This window comes from Peromyscus maniculatus, chromosome 16 (assembly GCF_049852395.1).
Source record: "Peromyscus maniculatus bairdii isolate BWxNUB_F1_BW_parent chromosome 16, HU_Pman_BW_mat_3.1, whole genome shotgun sequence".
NCBI classification, from domain to species: domain Eukaryota; kingdom Metazoa; phylum Chordata; class Mammalia; order Rodentia; family Cricetidae; genus Peromyscus; species Peromyscus maniculatus.
This window is the reverse complement of record NC_134867.1, coordinates 41,786,899-41,802,018: the sequence shown is the minus strand read 5'-3', so window position 1 is coordinate 41,802,018 and position 15,120 is coordinate 41,786,899.

The window sequence follows — 15,120 nt, the reverse complement described above, 5'->3', positions numbered from 1 at the left end:
GCCTGATGGACACAGTGAGTTTCAGGACAGCCAGAGCTATGTAGACAGAATCTGTCTCAAACAGCCAAGTCTTCGCCAACCCACACACGGGCTCTCGAGGAACAAGGATCTACCAGGTCTCATCAAGCAGTAAGATTAGCAGTTATCCGACAACTCTGGGGAAAGGCTACGATCTTTAGGACCAACCACACTCTCCCTTGGAAATTTAAAGTGGTAACCGTGGAGAATGAGCCATCTGGATTGAGGCCATCAGGTCCAGACAGAGGACCAAAATGGATTTTCATTAAGCAAGAAACTTGATCATGCTGGAACGGGCGCGGCATGTGTGTGTGGGGGGGGGGGGGGGGACTAGAAGGGGGTGGGAATAAGATTAAGGTAACTCCAAGATTCCTCGGCCTGTTTTTGTCCTCTCAGATAGAAGCTGAAAATCTGTCATTTATGTCTTTCAAAGTATACATAATGTAATGCAAAAAAAAAAAAAACTATCGTTGAAGAAAAATGCCATTTTTATCAATTCCTCAAGCAAGGCCGCCTACACTGTAGAACCACTTCTGTTCTGATGAAGCAATTTCCCCATACTCTGTGAGCAAGGGGAAAAAAGTAAAATAGATTATTTTAACTAAGTTAGTAAAAATTGTTCTTTTGATACTTAATTTACTCTCGGCCCGGCATGGTGGTGTGCATGTAAGCCCAGCCCTGGGCAGGTAGAGACAGGAGAATCGGGAATCCAAGGTCAATCTCAAACACAAAACAATGGAAGACAGTCTGGGCTATGTGATACCTTAAATAATAATAATAATAATAATAATAATAATAATAATAATAATAATTTACTCTTCTAAAAATATGCCATCTGTACATCTGCTCCAGTGAGTCTACAGAAGGAATAATAAACATTATATTAACCTACTGAATATAGAAATTGTAATTCAAAAGAGTACTTTGTGGTTTTTGTTTTGTTTTAGATAAGATCTCACCATGTAGGCCTGGCTGGCCTGGCACTTGCCGTGTAGACCTGGCTAGCCTTGAACTCATAGAGATCCATCTGCTTCTGCCTTCAGAGTGCTGGGGTTCAAGAAGCATGCCACTATCCCCAGATTAAAAGAGAAGTCTGATGAAAGAAATCATGAAAAAGTATTTTTTTTACATTCAAATCATATACTTTCAGTTTTCATTCAAACTTTTGTTGTTTTCTTATAGAAATATTGTCATGTACGATGTAAACAATAGGGAACTTCAACCTGAAAGACAAATAATGAAGCTTTAGCAAATAGTCCAGAAGTGTTTATTAATTATCAAGGACAGCTGGCAATAGTGTGCCAATCTGGAACGCTACAAAGTGATATGATGTTGACTTAAAAAAAAAGCAACTGTACAGTAATAATGTTCATATAAAATACTAAGAAAGCTTTATTTATTTACTTAATTGCAGAGTACAGACAAATACTATTCAATAAAAATAGAATTGTGATCTATATATGTAATATTTTTATTATATTTATATATATATATAAATTTATATTTTTCTATAGCCAAATTAAAAAACAAACACGTAAACTTAACTTTAATAATTGGCTTACTTAATTCAGTCTATGCAAACTACTGTCCGTTTGGCCTGTAATGGATAGTTTCATAGATTTTTTTTTTAGTGTGTAAAATAATGGGTTTAATTTTGCCACTTTCATACATGTGTATTATTGTACTTCGCTCATAATTACCACTACCCTCTTCTTCTATTGGTCCCTTTACACTTCCCAAATAGTTCTTCTGCTTGCATATGCACACACACACGTGCAGAAGACTCCACATGTGAAAGAAAACGGTGGCATTTTGTCTTTCTGTCAACCATTACCCTCTCTCATTCTTTTTCATCTGCTTTTGGACTGCTGCTTCTCCTAGCATGGTCCTCTTCTCCTTCCATGTTGCCCTGGCTAGTTTTACGTCAACTCGGCACAAGCTAGAGTCATCTGAGAGGAGGGAACCTCAATTAAGGAAAAAAAAAAAAAAAAAAAACCGTTTCCATTAGATCTGGCTGTAGGCAAGCCTGCGGGGCATTTTCTTAACTAGCAATTGATTGGGGGAGGGCCCAGCTCATTGTGGGTGGTGCCATTCCTGGGTAGGTGGTCCTGGGTTCTATAAGAAAGCAGGCTGAGTAAGCCATGAGGAGCAAGCCAGTGAGCAGCACCCCTCCATAGGCTCTGCATCAGTCCTGCATCCAGGTTCCTGCCCTGCTTGAATTCCTATCTTGATTTCCTGTGAAAGAGAACTGTGATGTGGAAGTGTAAGCAGAATAAGTCCTTTGCTCCCCAACTTGCTTTTTGGTTATCGTGTTTCACTGCAGAAGTACAAACCCATAGCTAAGACACATGCCGTGTATGTTTTTTGTCTAGATTTTTGCATATGAGAAAAGGTATGATCATTTTCTTTCTGGGCCTGCCTTATTTTGCTAAACGTGATGGTCTCCAGCCCAGGCTATGTCTCTGCAGATAAAGTGATTGCATTCTTCATTACAGACCCTAGTCTGTTCCATATTTCCTTTATCCATACATCTGTTGAGGGTCATCTAAACCAACTCTAAAGCTTGGCTGTTGTCCATGGGGTGCTGTAAATGTGAATGGGTGAGTGTCTCTGTGGAATGATGACTTCGATTCCTTTAGGTAGATCCTCGGGAGCTGGTTCATACTGTAGTTCTGGTTTTAGCTTTTTGAATAGCCCACCACACTATACTTACACAACAGCTGCATTAGTTTAAATTCTCACCAGTAGTGTGTAAATCTTCCTCCCTCCCCGAGTCCTCCCCAGCCTTTGCAGTCAGAGGTCTCCTTCCAGATAACCTCTTGAACTGAGGAAAAAAAAAAAAAAAAAGCTCCATATAGTTTTGGTTTGCATTTCCCTGTAGGGAAAGACTTGGAGTCTTTTTTTCATGTGTATTTTTGATTGTTCTTCTTTGTTCTGGGAGCTTTTTGTTCAATTAATTTGCCCATTGATGATGGGATGTTTGGGGGTTGGGGTGTTTACTTTTTGGAGTTCTTTGTATGTTTTTAGGTCTTAATGCGCTGTCAAATATATCGCTGGGAAGATTTGTCTTCTGTTCTTGGGCCGGCTCTTTTCTCTGCTGTTTTCCTTGGCTGGGCAGAAGCTTTCTGCTTCCATGCCACCCCATTTGTCAATTCTTCTTCTTCTTTCCTGAGCCGTCGGAGTCCTTCTTCTCAGAAGCCCTTGCCAATGTTCATGACCTGAAAGGTTCCTGCCTGTGGTCCTCCCTCTAACAGTTTAGAGTTTGGGGTCTTACAGTAAGGTCTTTGATCCATTTTGAGTTGATTTTTAAACATCATGTAGTTTAACTTTATGTGCATTGGTGTGAAGGTGTCAGATCCCCAGGAACAGGAGTTACAGACAGTTGTAAGCTGCCATGTGGGGAGGGGCTGGGAATTGAACCTGGGTCCTCTGAAAGGGCAGCCAGTGCTTTTAACTGCTGAGCCATCTCTCCAATCCCTTGAGCTGATTTTAAGCAGGTTAAGAAGCACAAGTCTAATTTTACCTTTCTGCCTGTGGGAATGTCATTTTTCCAGCACCGTTTGTTAAAGAGTCTGTCTTTTTCTCCAGTGTGTGTAAACAGAAGTTTTCCTGTGTCCCACAGCTGCTTTCAATTAATCACTCAGAGGCTTAATATAAATTATAAATGCTCAGCCAATAGCTCAGACTTGTTATTACCTAACTCTTACACTTAAGTTGACCCATGTTTCTTTTTATGCTTTGCGATGTGGCTCATGACTTGTTACCACATTTTCTACATGTTCTACTTGCTCAGCAGCTGATTGGCATCTCTCTTGACTCTACTCTTCCCATCATCCTTAGTTTGGTCACCCTGCCTATACTTCCTGCCCAGCTACTGGCCAATCAGCGTTTTATTAAGCCAATTCAAGTGACAAATCTTTATAGTGTACAAAAGGATTATCCCACAGCAAGCATGTGTTTTTAATACTTTTTTACTTTGTGAATTTACTTATGGGTCTTCCATTCTACTCCATTGGTCTATATGTCTGCTTTGTGTCTGTGTCATGCTGGGCTGTTTGATTATCTTTTGTTTTTACTATGATATGATTCTCTATTATAATTTGAAATCATGTACCCAGTGCTGCGGCTGCAGGAATATATCATAAGAACTCAGATGGTTATGGCAAAGTCACTACCTGGAGGGATCAAGGAATTCCTCCAGAGGAAGCCAAATTTCAAGGAGCTTTTGGTGTTATTTGGCTTGTTACATATCAGCTGTGTTCTGTTATAAAAATTAGGTGTGCCTTCATAGTTTTCCCAATTGATTTTTCCCTAAGAAGGGCTAACAGTGTGGACTGATCACTCTCTGGACATACACATTCAAGGTATTTGGAGAACAGCCTCAGGAAAAGCTTCCTCTGGAATCAGATATCTCCCTTAGCCACTTTCAAGGACTAGCAGTAATAACAGTCCACACGCAAGTCTCCTGATTTAAGGTAAATTCCACAAGGAGACACTGCCTAGGTCAGGTGGACGTTAAGTAATAGCTTTACACAATTCAGCTCAGACCCTCCTTTCTTACAGCTTTACTAACTTTACAGACCTCTAACTCCTTACCTAACCACTTCTAGGAATAGTTAGATAACCTGTGTGCTAACAGCTATGCTCAGCCAGAACCCCAGTTCAAGCCCCCCCCGTAATTATCATCATTGGCAGCATCTGGCCAGGTCCATCCCCAGTTGGAGAAAAGTACCTTATCAGAGATACCTCTGTACTCTCTAAGAACAGATGTAAGCATCCAGGCTACCTGTTTGAGAAGGCCTGGCGGATGTGCCAATTAAGCCTTACTTCCTCCTTTCCCAAACCTTACCTCTAGTTCCAGATCTCCCTTTAACTATCACCAGAGGCATCTAGCTGTACACAGGTTGCCTATCGACTGAACACACTTTCCCCCACCCTGCAGAAAAACAGCAGATAGCTTGGACAGATATGAGTCACAGGAAAAAAGAAGACAGTTTTATTTTCTCCCATTGACCTAACAACAAATAGAGTCTCAACATTTTCTACCAATCACGGTTAAGACTATAGTGGAACACATAAGATCCCTCTTCTTAGCTACCCGAGTTTAGCCTTTAGTTAATTCATTTCCCCATTAGTCACTTCCTTTTTGGGTTGCAAATGATAATGAACAATTACTGCCTCTCTATGTGATTCTTATCACCCCTCCGTTTGACCCAGGAAGCCTGGCTTTACACTACTAAGGGATTACTGCTTGTAAGTGTATATATATCGGGACTCCCACGGCACAGGGGGACGGAGAAGAGAAAAGAGAGTGGAAGAACTAGATGGGTAAGAACTTGAGAGGAACAAACTGAGATGGGGAACAACTAGATTGAAGGGCTAGAAGAGAGTACTAGAGGAACGAGATGGAAGATGAGGAAGAAACAGATTCGAGAGAAGGAGATGGGAGAGGAGATGATATGGGAAAGAACAAGATGGATGAGAACCTAGAAAGGGCAGAACTAAGATGAAGAAATTAAGATAAAATCTAGAGGGGCCCACAGATAAGTGTAGAGAGAAATCAGGCAAGTAAGGAGCTAAATATGAGAGCAGAATAGAAGAATAGAAGCTTGTAACTGACACAGAATAATAAAGTCTATGGTCGAAGGAGTTTCATGTACATAGATTCATTTGTTTTCATCAAAGTTTAATTATCAGCTGGTTGTAGATTCTTCCCAGACCCTGGAAGGGGACTATCGAGGGGCTGGACCCCCCTAGTCCCCGATAACCCAGAGCATTTCTCTTACTACTTAGGAATTCTTTGGCTATTCAGTCTTTGTGCTTCCATATGAATTTTAGGACTGTTTTTTCTTTATAATTTTAAGATGAATCTTGTCAAGGGCCATGAGAGTATACAGCAAGTGATAACTGGTGTTCATATGTCAACCCACCAAATGAATGGCTCTTTGACGGGAAGCTCCACTTGGCAAGGCCATGAGGTTCCTGACTATAAACAACCAGTTGCTCCTTGTCTGTGTTCCTCTCATGTGCCCACTTCATTTCTTCCCTAAGAACTGCATTCCTTCCTGAAGAACAGCTAGGATATCTTCCCATGTACTGTGCATTTCCATGTAATGTGTACATGTAATCTCATGATTACATCTCAATCTTATGGGCACACATAAGTGTGGATGGTCAAGAAGATGGTTTCTTATTTAACTGTACAATTTTTATGAATAGAAACATACCAAAATATGCTTCATAACTAGGTCTATTGTTCCATGTGGACTGTAGACACTTAGAGGTCTTCTTTTCCATCCTTAGCCATGTTGGCAAGGCAAATTGGCCCAAGGAAGTGTCCTCATGAAACTTTCACAGAGAGAAATTTCAGGTGCCTGGCCTTGTTGGATCAAAACCCTTCAGAAGAATTATAGTGAACCGGAAGTGATAGTGCAGGTGTCTGGCCTGGGTGTATCTTAGTCCTTCAAGAGATCAATAGCACCTATGTTGCCCTAAGCTTCCTCCACCGGCACCTCCCCACTCTGATTCAAATAACAATTGATACTTTGTATTTATTTCTACACCCATTTTTAATGCAAGATTTTAGGCTCAATAGACTAACTATGTATAGGTCCTGAGATTCAGGTGATTAACAGAAAAATGCTGTTAACTTGACTAACCACGTCCAGATATTATTAATCACATCAAATAGTACACATATTCTTTGCCTTTTCCTTAAATCTCTCATTGGTTTAATTTCTTCCCTTGTGCCCTTATAGCTACCCCATTAAGAGCTGAGCCAGCACATTTTACAAACTTCAGCTGTTTGGTGTTTACAATCACCAATTAAGCTGTCCAAGGCTTTGCCAAGTGTGACTCCTATCAGAAGGCTTGTCCCTGAGAGTTTACTTTGTAGTTTTTACTAACAAGTTGCTAATGAATGTTGATAGATAGATAGATAGATAGATAGATAGATAGATAGATAGATAGATAGATAGATAGATAGATATGCTTGGGAATCTGTAATGGGTAATAGAATAAAGATGTAGAATAAAGATGCAGAAAAGAATAAAGATGGAAGAAACAAAGAACACAACAATAAAGAGCGAATTAGAATTAAGAGCATTTGCCTGTGTGTATGAAATAATTATAGAAATCTTTCACTTTTCCCTCACTCCTGAGAAGCATTTCTCTTATGGAACCCTGGGTAGGGGTTAGGGGCAGGTACCTCAACCCCTACAGAATCTCATTTTGATAAAGATTGCATTGAGTCTGCAAATTGCTTTTGGTAATCGGCCACTGGACTGTCTAGTTTTTTGTCAGCTTGGCACAGCTTACAGTCATTTGGGAAGAGGGACTCTCACCCGGTGTGGTAGTGCAAGCCTCTAACCCTAGCTCATAGGAATTGGAGTCAGGAGGATTCGATGTTCAAGGTCATCCTCGCTTACATAGGGATTTGGAAATCAGCCTGAGTCACATGAAGTTCTCTCTCTCTCTCTCTCTCTCTCTCTCTCTCTCTCTCTCTCTCTCTCTCTCTCTCACACACACACACACACACACACACACACACACACACACACACACACATATTGCAGAAGGCTAGAAGTGTATCAAGGTGGCATACATAAAGCCATGGAGTCAAACACTACCACCAAAACCCAACTATAAGATAGATCCTCATATCCGGCAGTAGGAGTACTTCAATAAATAAATAACAGGTATTTGTGGGGTTGTAGGGAAGTTGGACATTTACACATTACTGATAAGAGATCAGCAATAAAAAAGGTACAGCTTTTGTGAGAAATAAGTAGTTTAGTAAACATACACTTTTGACATTATATTCCTGTATATCTGAGAGTATTAAAAGCATATACATGTAGCAGGAATCTTAAAAGTTCTTATTAATAAAATCAAACCCGAGGCGAGTTATTGGGGTCCATGCTGGTAGATCAGAGAGACAGAACAAGCCACAGCTATCTCACCTTGCCGGATCCTCAGCTGGTCTTGTCTCCTCAGACTGGAGGCCTTTGAGTCCTCATCCAGAATGGGTCTCAGCTGAACTGCTGCTCGAAAACCTGAAGCTTAACCAGCAACATGCTTAACCAGCCAAACGCTTCAAGTTTCTTGTCCTCCCACCTTATATATCTTTCTGCTTTCTACCACCACTCTCTGGGATTAAAGGCTGGCTTTCTGGGATTAAAGGTGTGTCACCATGCTTGGCTTTTTCCAATGTGGCCTTGAACTCACAGAGATCCAGAGGGATTTCTATCTCTGGAATGCTAGGATTAAAGGTGTGAGTGCCACCATTTTCTAGCCTTTGTATCTAGTGGCTGTCCTCTGACCCCAGATAAATTTATTAGAGTACACAATATTTTGGGGAACACAATACCACCACATATACATATACAAAAATTGGTATATAAATATTCATAACAGCATTCCTCATAATAGTCAAAAGTTGGGAACAATGCAGCTGGTGAGTAGATAACCACAGCATGGTACAACTGATGCGGTAGACTTTGTTCATATGTAAAAGAATGAGTACTGATCATGCTATAGTGCGGAAGAATCTGAATATACTATGCTAAGTGGGATAGAAAAGCTAGGAACAAATGGCTACACTCTGTATAGTTCTATTTGTATAAACTGTCCAGAAGGGCAAGCCCACGGGAGAAAGAGGTAGGTTTGCCGTTGCTAGCCGACAGGGAACTGAGGAGTGATAGCGAGGATGCACAGGGCTCCTGTCTGTGATGGTTAAAGATGTCCTGCAGGTGGAGCTGAGGGACCAAGACCAACCTCCATGCTGTAGGATGCCATTACTCTACCTTCCCGAACACCTTGCCTTCGCTGGCCCTTTCCCGAGGCCCTAAACAAAGGAAACTCATAGCTGCAGACATCAGGACCCCTGAGCCCTCCCCGGCTTGACAAACGTGTGCTGGTTAGTTTGTTGTTGTTGTTTTTCAACTTGACACAAACTAGAGTCGTCTGGGAAGAAGGAAGCTCAATTGAGAAAATGCCTCCATCAGAGTGGCCTTTGGGCAAGACCGTGGGGGCATTTTTTTTTTTTTTATTAATGATTGATGAAGGAGGGCCTAGTCTGCTGTGGGTTGCTTTATTCCTGGGCAGATAGTCCCAGGTGGGGTAAGAAAACAAGGGGAAGGACTTGGACTTGCCTCTACTGAATGTGCCTCCCCATGGGAGGCCTTGCCTTCTTGTTGGTGGGAGTGGTGGGGGGGTGTTGGGTTGGGAGGGGGAGGCTGGGGGTGGGCAGGTGGAGGGAAGAGGGGGATTGATGTGTAAAATGAATGAAAAAAATTTCTTAATAAAAAAAATTATAAGAAAAAAGAAAAGATGGGGCTGGAGAGATGGCTCAGCGGTTAAGAGCACTGACTGCTCTTCTGGAGGTCCTGAGTTGAATTCCCAGCAACCACATGGTGGCTCACAACCATTTGTGATGAGATCTGGCGCCCTCTTCTGGCCTGCAGACATGCATACGTGCAGGCAGAACATTGTATGCATAATAAGTAAATCTTTTTAAAAAAAAAAAGAAAAAGAAAAAAGAAAAGAAAGCAGGCTGAACAAGCCATGGGGAGCAAGCCAGTGAGCAGCAGCCCTCCACAGCCTCTGCTTCAGCTCCTGCCTCCAGGTTCCTTCCTGGAGTTCTGGTCCTGACTTCCCATCATAATGGACTGGAGTGTGAGGTGGAGTAAAACCCTTTTTTCCCCCAAGTTGCTTTTTGGTTGTGGTGTTCATCACAGCAAAGGAAAGCACACTAGGAGAGCATGGGGATCTTGTGTCTGCAATACACAACTTCAGATCTAGGAAAAGAGTGAATCCATGTCCCATCCAGTTTGAGATACTCTGTGCCTTCTTGCACCACACGCCCATGGTATCATACTGGAAGCACAGTTTTTATCATGTGAAACCCCCTGCTCAAAGTCTTCAGCATCTCATCTCTATTAAAGAATGTGTAGAGTGTGCTTTTTGTTCGTTTTTTTTTTTTTTTTTTGCCAGAGCTGAGGACCGAACCCAGGGCCTTGTGCTTGCTAGGCAAGCGCTCTACCACAGAGCTAAATCCCCAACCTAGACTGTGCTTTTTAAAACCTTCCACAGCTTGGCCCCCGCTCCTGTCCAGACCCTTCATCCTCCAGTGCCATCTGTGAGAGCCTCCTGTCTGTCCCACTGTCTATCACTCTGTCCTTGAATCTGGCCCAGAGACTCTTGTGATGGGATGGGGTGGAGGTCACTTTTGTTCTGTAAATGTCTATTTAATGTTTTCTTGCCTTTGCTCAGAGGATTCCCTCTGCCTCACAAGTCCTTGCCTTCCACTCGGTCTTCACCTCCTGAAATCCGAAGGTAACTTTGGGCCAGCTCTGGCATACAGCTCCGTGTGCATCTGTGAAGCAGAAGTGACCCAGACACTCAGGCTGCCTCCGGGCCTGATAATATATGTTCTTGGAAAAGTCCCTGGGACTGAAAGAAAATGTAAGTAAAATTCTGGCTGTGCTCATGCTTTGTTGACTTTTAAAATCACTGATTTGGGCTGTCATGTAGCTGAGTGATTGATACACAGGGTTAGTCTGCCACTAGCTCTCTGGTAGATAGACCTCTCCCATGTGGGGTATGGAGATAACATTTGTCTGGATTACTTTTTTTTTTTTTTAAGGTCACTCTTATCAAAACCACCAGTGCTTCACTTGAGTCCATGGAAGTATCTGATGGGTCAGTGGACAACGCCACCCACCCAATCTAACCTGGTTAGTGGGCTCCGAGCCAGTGAGAACCTTGTCTCGAAAAGGGTGGATAGTTTCTGAGGAACGACACAAAGGTTGTCTTTTGGTTTCCACATACACAGTCACACATACATACATGTATACAGTATAAGCACATACACACTTACATACACAGACACACACACAAAATAAATAAGGACAATGGCAACTTACATTTGAACAGAACAAACATAAAGGAATAAGAAATGCTCTCCTCCAATGTGCCTTCGACTGCTCTGTCTCTTAGCTCACTTACTGGCCCCCCTCCCCGTCCTTCCAGTGAGGTCTCCTGCTCCCCGCCCGCCCCCCCGGCACCACCCCCATACCTCCCTATCTGCCTATTTTCAAGGACTGCCAGTTCCTTCCTCTATGGTACAGACTAGCTTAGCTTCTTAGTCCAAAATCCAAACATCTCTAGAATGCTCTGCCGAGAAGGGGAACCTAAAGCCAGCTGGTGGTGGTGGTGGCACACCCCTTTAATTCCAGCACCCAGGAGGCAGAAGCAGGGGGATGTCTGAGTTGGAGGCCATCCTGTGCTACAGAATGAGTTCCAGGACACAGAGAAATCCCATCCTGAAAAACAACAACAAAAGGCAGGGGGCGGGGACCTGGTTGAACTTTAAACATTTCTTTTCTTCCTTTTTCCTTGTCTCTCGCCACCACTGACACCATTAGTCACGTAGGCTTTATGGCAGCTTGTCTTCTCAGGGATACGAACCGCGATGATCCTCTTGAGGACAGACGTCCATACCATCTGTTCGTGTTTTTGTTCTTTGAGACACAGTCTCTGCCGTAGTCTGTGCCAACCGTGAACTCAGGATCCTTCTGCCTCTGCTGTCTGGGTGATTGGGTTCTAGGCATCTGTCACCACGCCTGGCCCATTTGTTCTTTTTAAAAAAACACATTAACTAGATTTGTGTTAGAAATTTTATCATGGCGATGTCTCCTTAGTAGACTATAAAGGTTTGAGAGTAGACAGTATCTGAATAATCTTTCCAAAGTTTGGCACCACACCACACTATGAGTGCTCAATAGTAGTTTAGTTAAACAGATCGAAGATTGGCTATCTAACCTCTTGAACTACCTCCTCCAGGTTTCTTAAAATGAAAAATCAGATGCATAATAATCATTTTACACAGAATATATTTCTAAATTTTCACTAAAATTTAAACAAGTTTCCTTTAAAAAAATATTTTAAATTACATGTATTTGTGTGTTTCGTGCACACACGTGAGCCTCTGCCACAGCCCGCATGAGAAGATCACAGGGTAGTGTGCAGAAGTTGGTCCTCTCCTTCTACTAAGTGGGTCCCCAGGAATTGGCAGCAAATGATTGACCTGCTGAGTCATCTTGTCCTTGGTAAAATTTAAATAGGCTTCTAAGGAAGAGACAATGTTCAAATTTTTGGTATACAAGGGGCACAGTGGTACATACCTTTAAACCCTATACTCAGAGACAGAGGCAAGTGAGTTCAAGGCCAGCCTGGTCTACTGAAGACCAGCTGAGACATCTAACATTGTAGACTGAGCTACTAGATTCTTGGACCTTCCATTGGTAAGAAAGCCATTGTTGGACTAGCTAACCACAGCCTGTAAGCCATTCTAATAAGTCCCCATATATAAATCACATATATACATATATGAATGAATGAATATATAAGCTCTGTTCCTCTAAAGCCATAGTTCTCAGTCTTCCTAATGCTGTGACCCTTAATAAAGTTCTTCATGTTGTGGTGACTCCTGAGCAAAAGATTATTTTTATTGCTACTTCATAACTGTAATTTTGCTACTGTTATGATTCATAATGTAAATATCTGATATGTAGGATATATGATATGCAACCTCTGTGAAAGGGTCATTCAACCCCCAAAAGAGGTCCATGACTCACAGGCTGAGAACCACTGCTCTAAAGAACCCTAATACAGTACACACTGAGCATTTATAATTCTTCATAATACTGAACATTGTATTTAACTCCCACTGTCTTTTTATTGTAAGATTAACATCTAATACCATTGCCCTTGCTGCCACTACAATATATTTAATTGAAATAATCTGCTTAAATATATAAAAATTAATTGAATGTATTTTAAGGGGCTAAAGTAGCAAGCACTTACGGCGATGAAAATTTCATTGCTATAATAATTTACGATGTGACATGAATGTTAAGTATTAATTGTATGTGAAATTCTTCAAGAGACTTGACATTGAACTCTCAGTTATTAATAAGTATTCATAAAACATACATATCAACTTCTTCACTTCTCCTGAGAGAACCTTTAGAGAAAAGAAATGGCAAAAATACAGCTTGATATTTTTTTTTCTTAATATAGATTTTTAAAGGTCTATCCATGGCAGTGAATACAGTCTTTAAAGCTATTTTCTCCCCTATGATTAAAGACTGAAAACACAAAAATATGTGAGGAAGTCCAAGGCCAGGATGGGCTGTACAGACAGTTCAAGCCTCAGATAAACAGCCCGGACATATTTTTTCTCTTAGCCTTAGCAGTGTTGATTAAAATTGTTCAAGTCATAAGAATTCCAGACTGTTTCTTCCAGAAATAATCCCAGCCTATTCCCTAATTTTATTGTTTGGTTGGTTGGTTTAGTACAGTTTTTCAAGACAGGGTTTCTTTGTGTAGTCTTGACTGTCCTAGAACTTGCTCTGTAGATCAGGCTGTCCTCAAACTCACAGAGATCTGACTGTCTCTGCCTCTTGAGTGCTGGGATTAATGGCTTGTGCTACCACTGCCTGGCTGTCCGTTTCTGATTTTTAGAGAAGGTCTCACTCAGTTCAGGTTGTCCCAAAACTTTGCTATATGTCCCAGAATGGTTTGGAATTCCCAATTATCCTGTCCCAGCCTCCGCTGATCTGAGATTACCTAAGATCCATTCACTGGTTTCTTAAGAACATGGTTTTGGCCTGGCAGTGATGGTGGTGGTGGTACCCGCCTTTAATCCCAGCACTTGGGATCTCTGTGAGTTTGAGGGCAGCCTGGTCTACAGAGTGAGTTCCAGAACAGCCAAGGCTGTTACAGAGAAACCCTTTCTTGAAAAAACAAAAACAAACAAAAAAAGAGAACATGGTTTTGTTGCCAAACTTACCCTAAAATAGTTCTCTCTCTTCCTTGGGGTTCTGAAGTCAGTTGAATTTGGCAGGTTTAAACACTGAGACTTCTCAAGTGGTGCTGGAGATTGTTTCCAGGGTTCTTGCAAACACGAGGCAAGCACTTTACATTGAGCTATATTTCTGCAGCCTTTTGCAATTTTTGTATTGAGAGAGATCACTCAATTTCCTAGGCGGGTTTTGAACTCACTATGTAGCTCAGGCTAGCCTCACATTCTCCGTCCTCCTGCTTCAACCTTCTGAATAGCTGGGATTATAAGCATGTGCTACCACACCTAGCTTCGCTGAAATATTTAGAGTTTTAAAATATAAGCGTCCTACTATATTGTGCACTCAATGATGTTTTTAAAATGCAAACCTCCCGATCTTTCTAGGTAGGTTTCTCTTTTGAGAAGTCAGGTGGCTTCAGGCTGCTCTTTTAGCTATGATTCTGGGTCATGTTAACCAACCATGTAGAAGATTGTTTCTAAAGCCTCTGTATCAGTATACAGTCGAAAATACAACCGTAAACTCGGCAAGAAGCTGGAGCACACCTGTAATCCCAGCATTTGGGAGGTTGGGTCAGGAGGATCAGGAGTTCAAGGTCAGCCTAGTTTTCAGCCAGCCTGGGCCACAAAAGATCCTGTCAGAAAAAGTTTTTCAAAAAAAAAGTCAATGAAAGAAAAAAAGAAATTCAACTAGAAGAAAAATTTGATGGGCTGTCCTTGTGGGCACACCTGTGATTTACAGACAGCGTTGCTGCATGTGTAAAATCGGGCTGGTTTCACAGAAGTGGATTTAACAATCACGGAGCTCAAGACAAAATGATGTACAATTTTCCTTGCAGTGATCTAGCTGCTGGCACATAAATAAGGCTCAAAACTTATGCCAGAGGAGAAAGAAGATGAATAGGCTGTTAGAATAAGGCCAAGAGTTAATGCTACTGCTTGGTCATTTCAAATAATTGTATTTATCAGTCATAATCATAGCCATAAAACTAGTACTTATGGAACAAATATTTACTGGTTCCCCGCTACGAACTTCATACGCTCTACCTTTCCTTCTTCTGAATAAAGATGGGGAGAGCCAGCTGGGGTTTACAGTCTGGACTACAGAGTTGTTCCCTCTGCTGGGGAATTAGCTACCAAGTAGAGCTGGACCTTAGCTTTGACCCAGTGGAAGAAGCAATCTCAACTGAGGAACTGCCTCCATCAGCCTGCCCTTTCGGAACCCTTGTGGGGACATT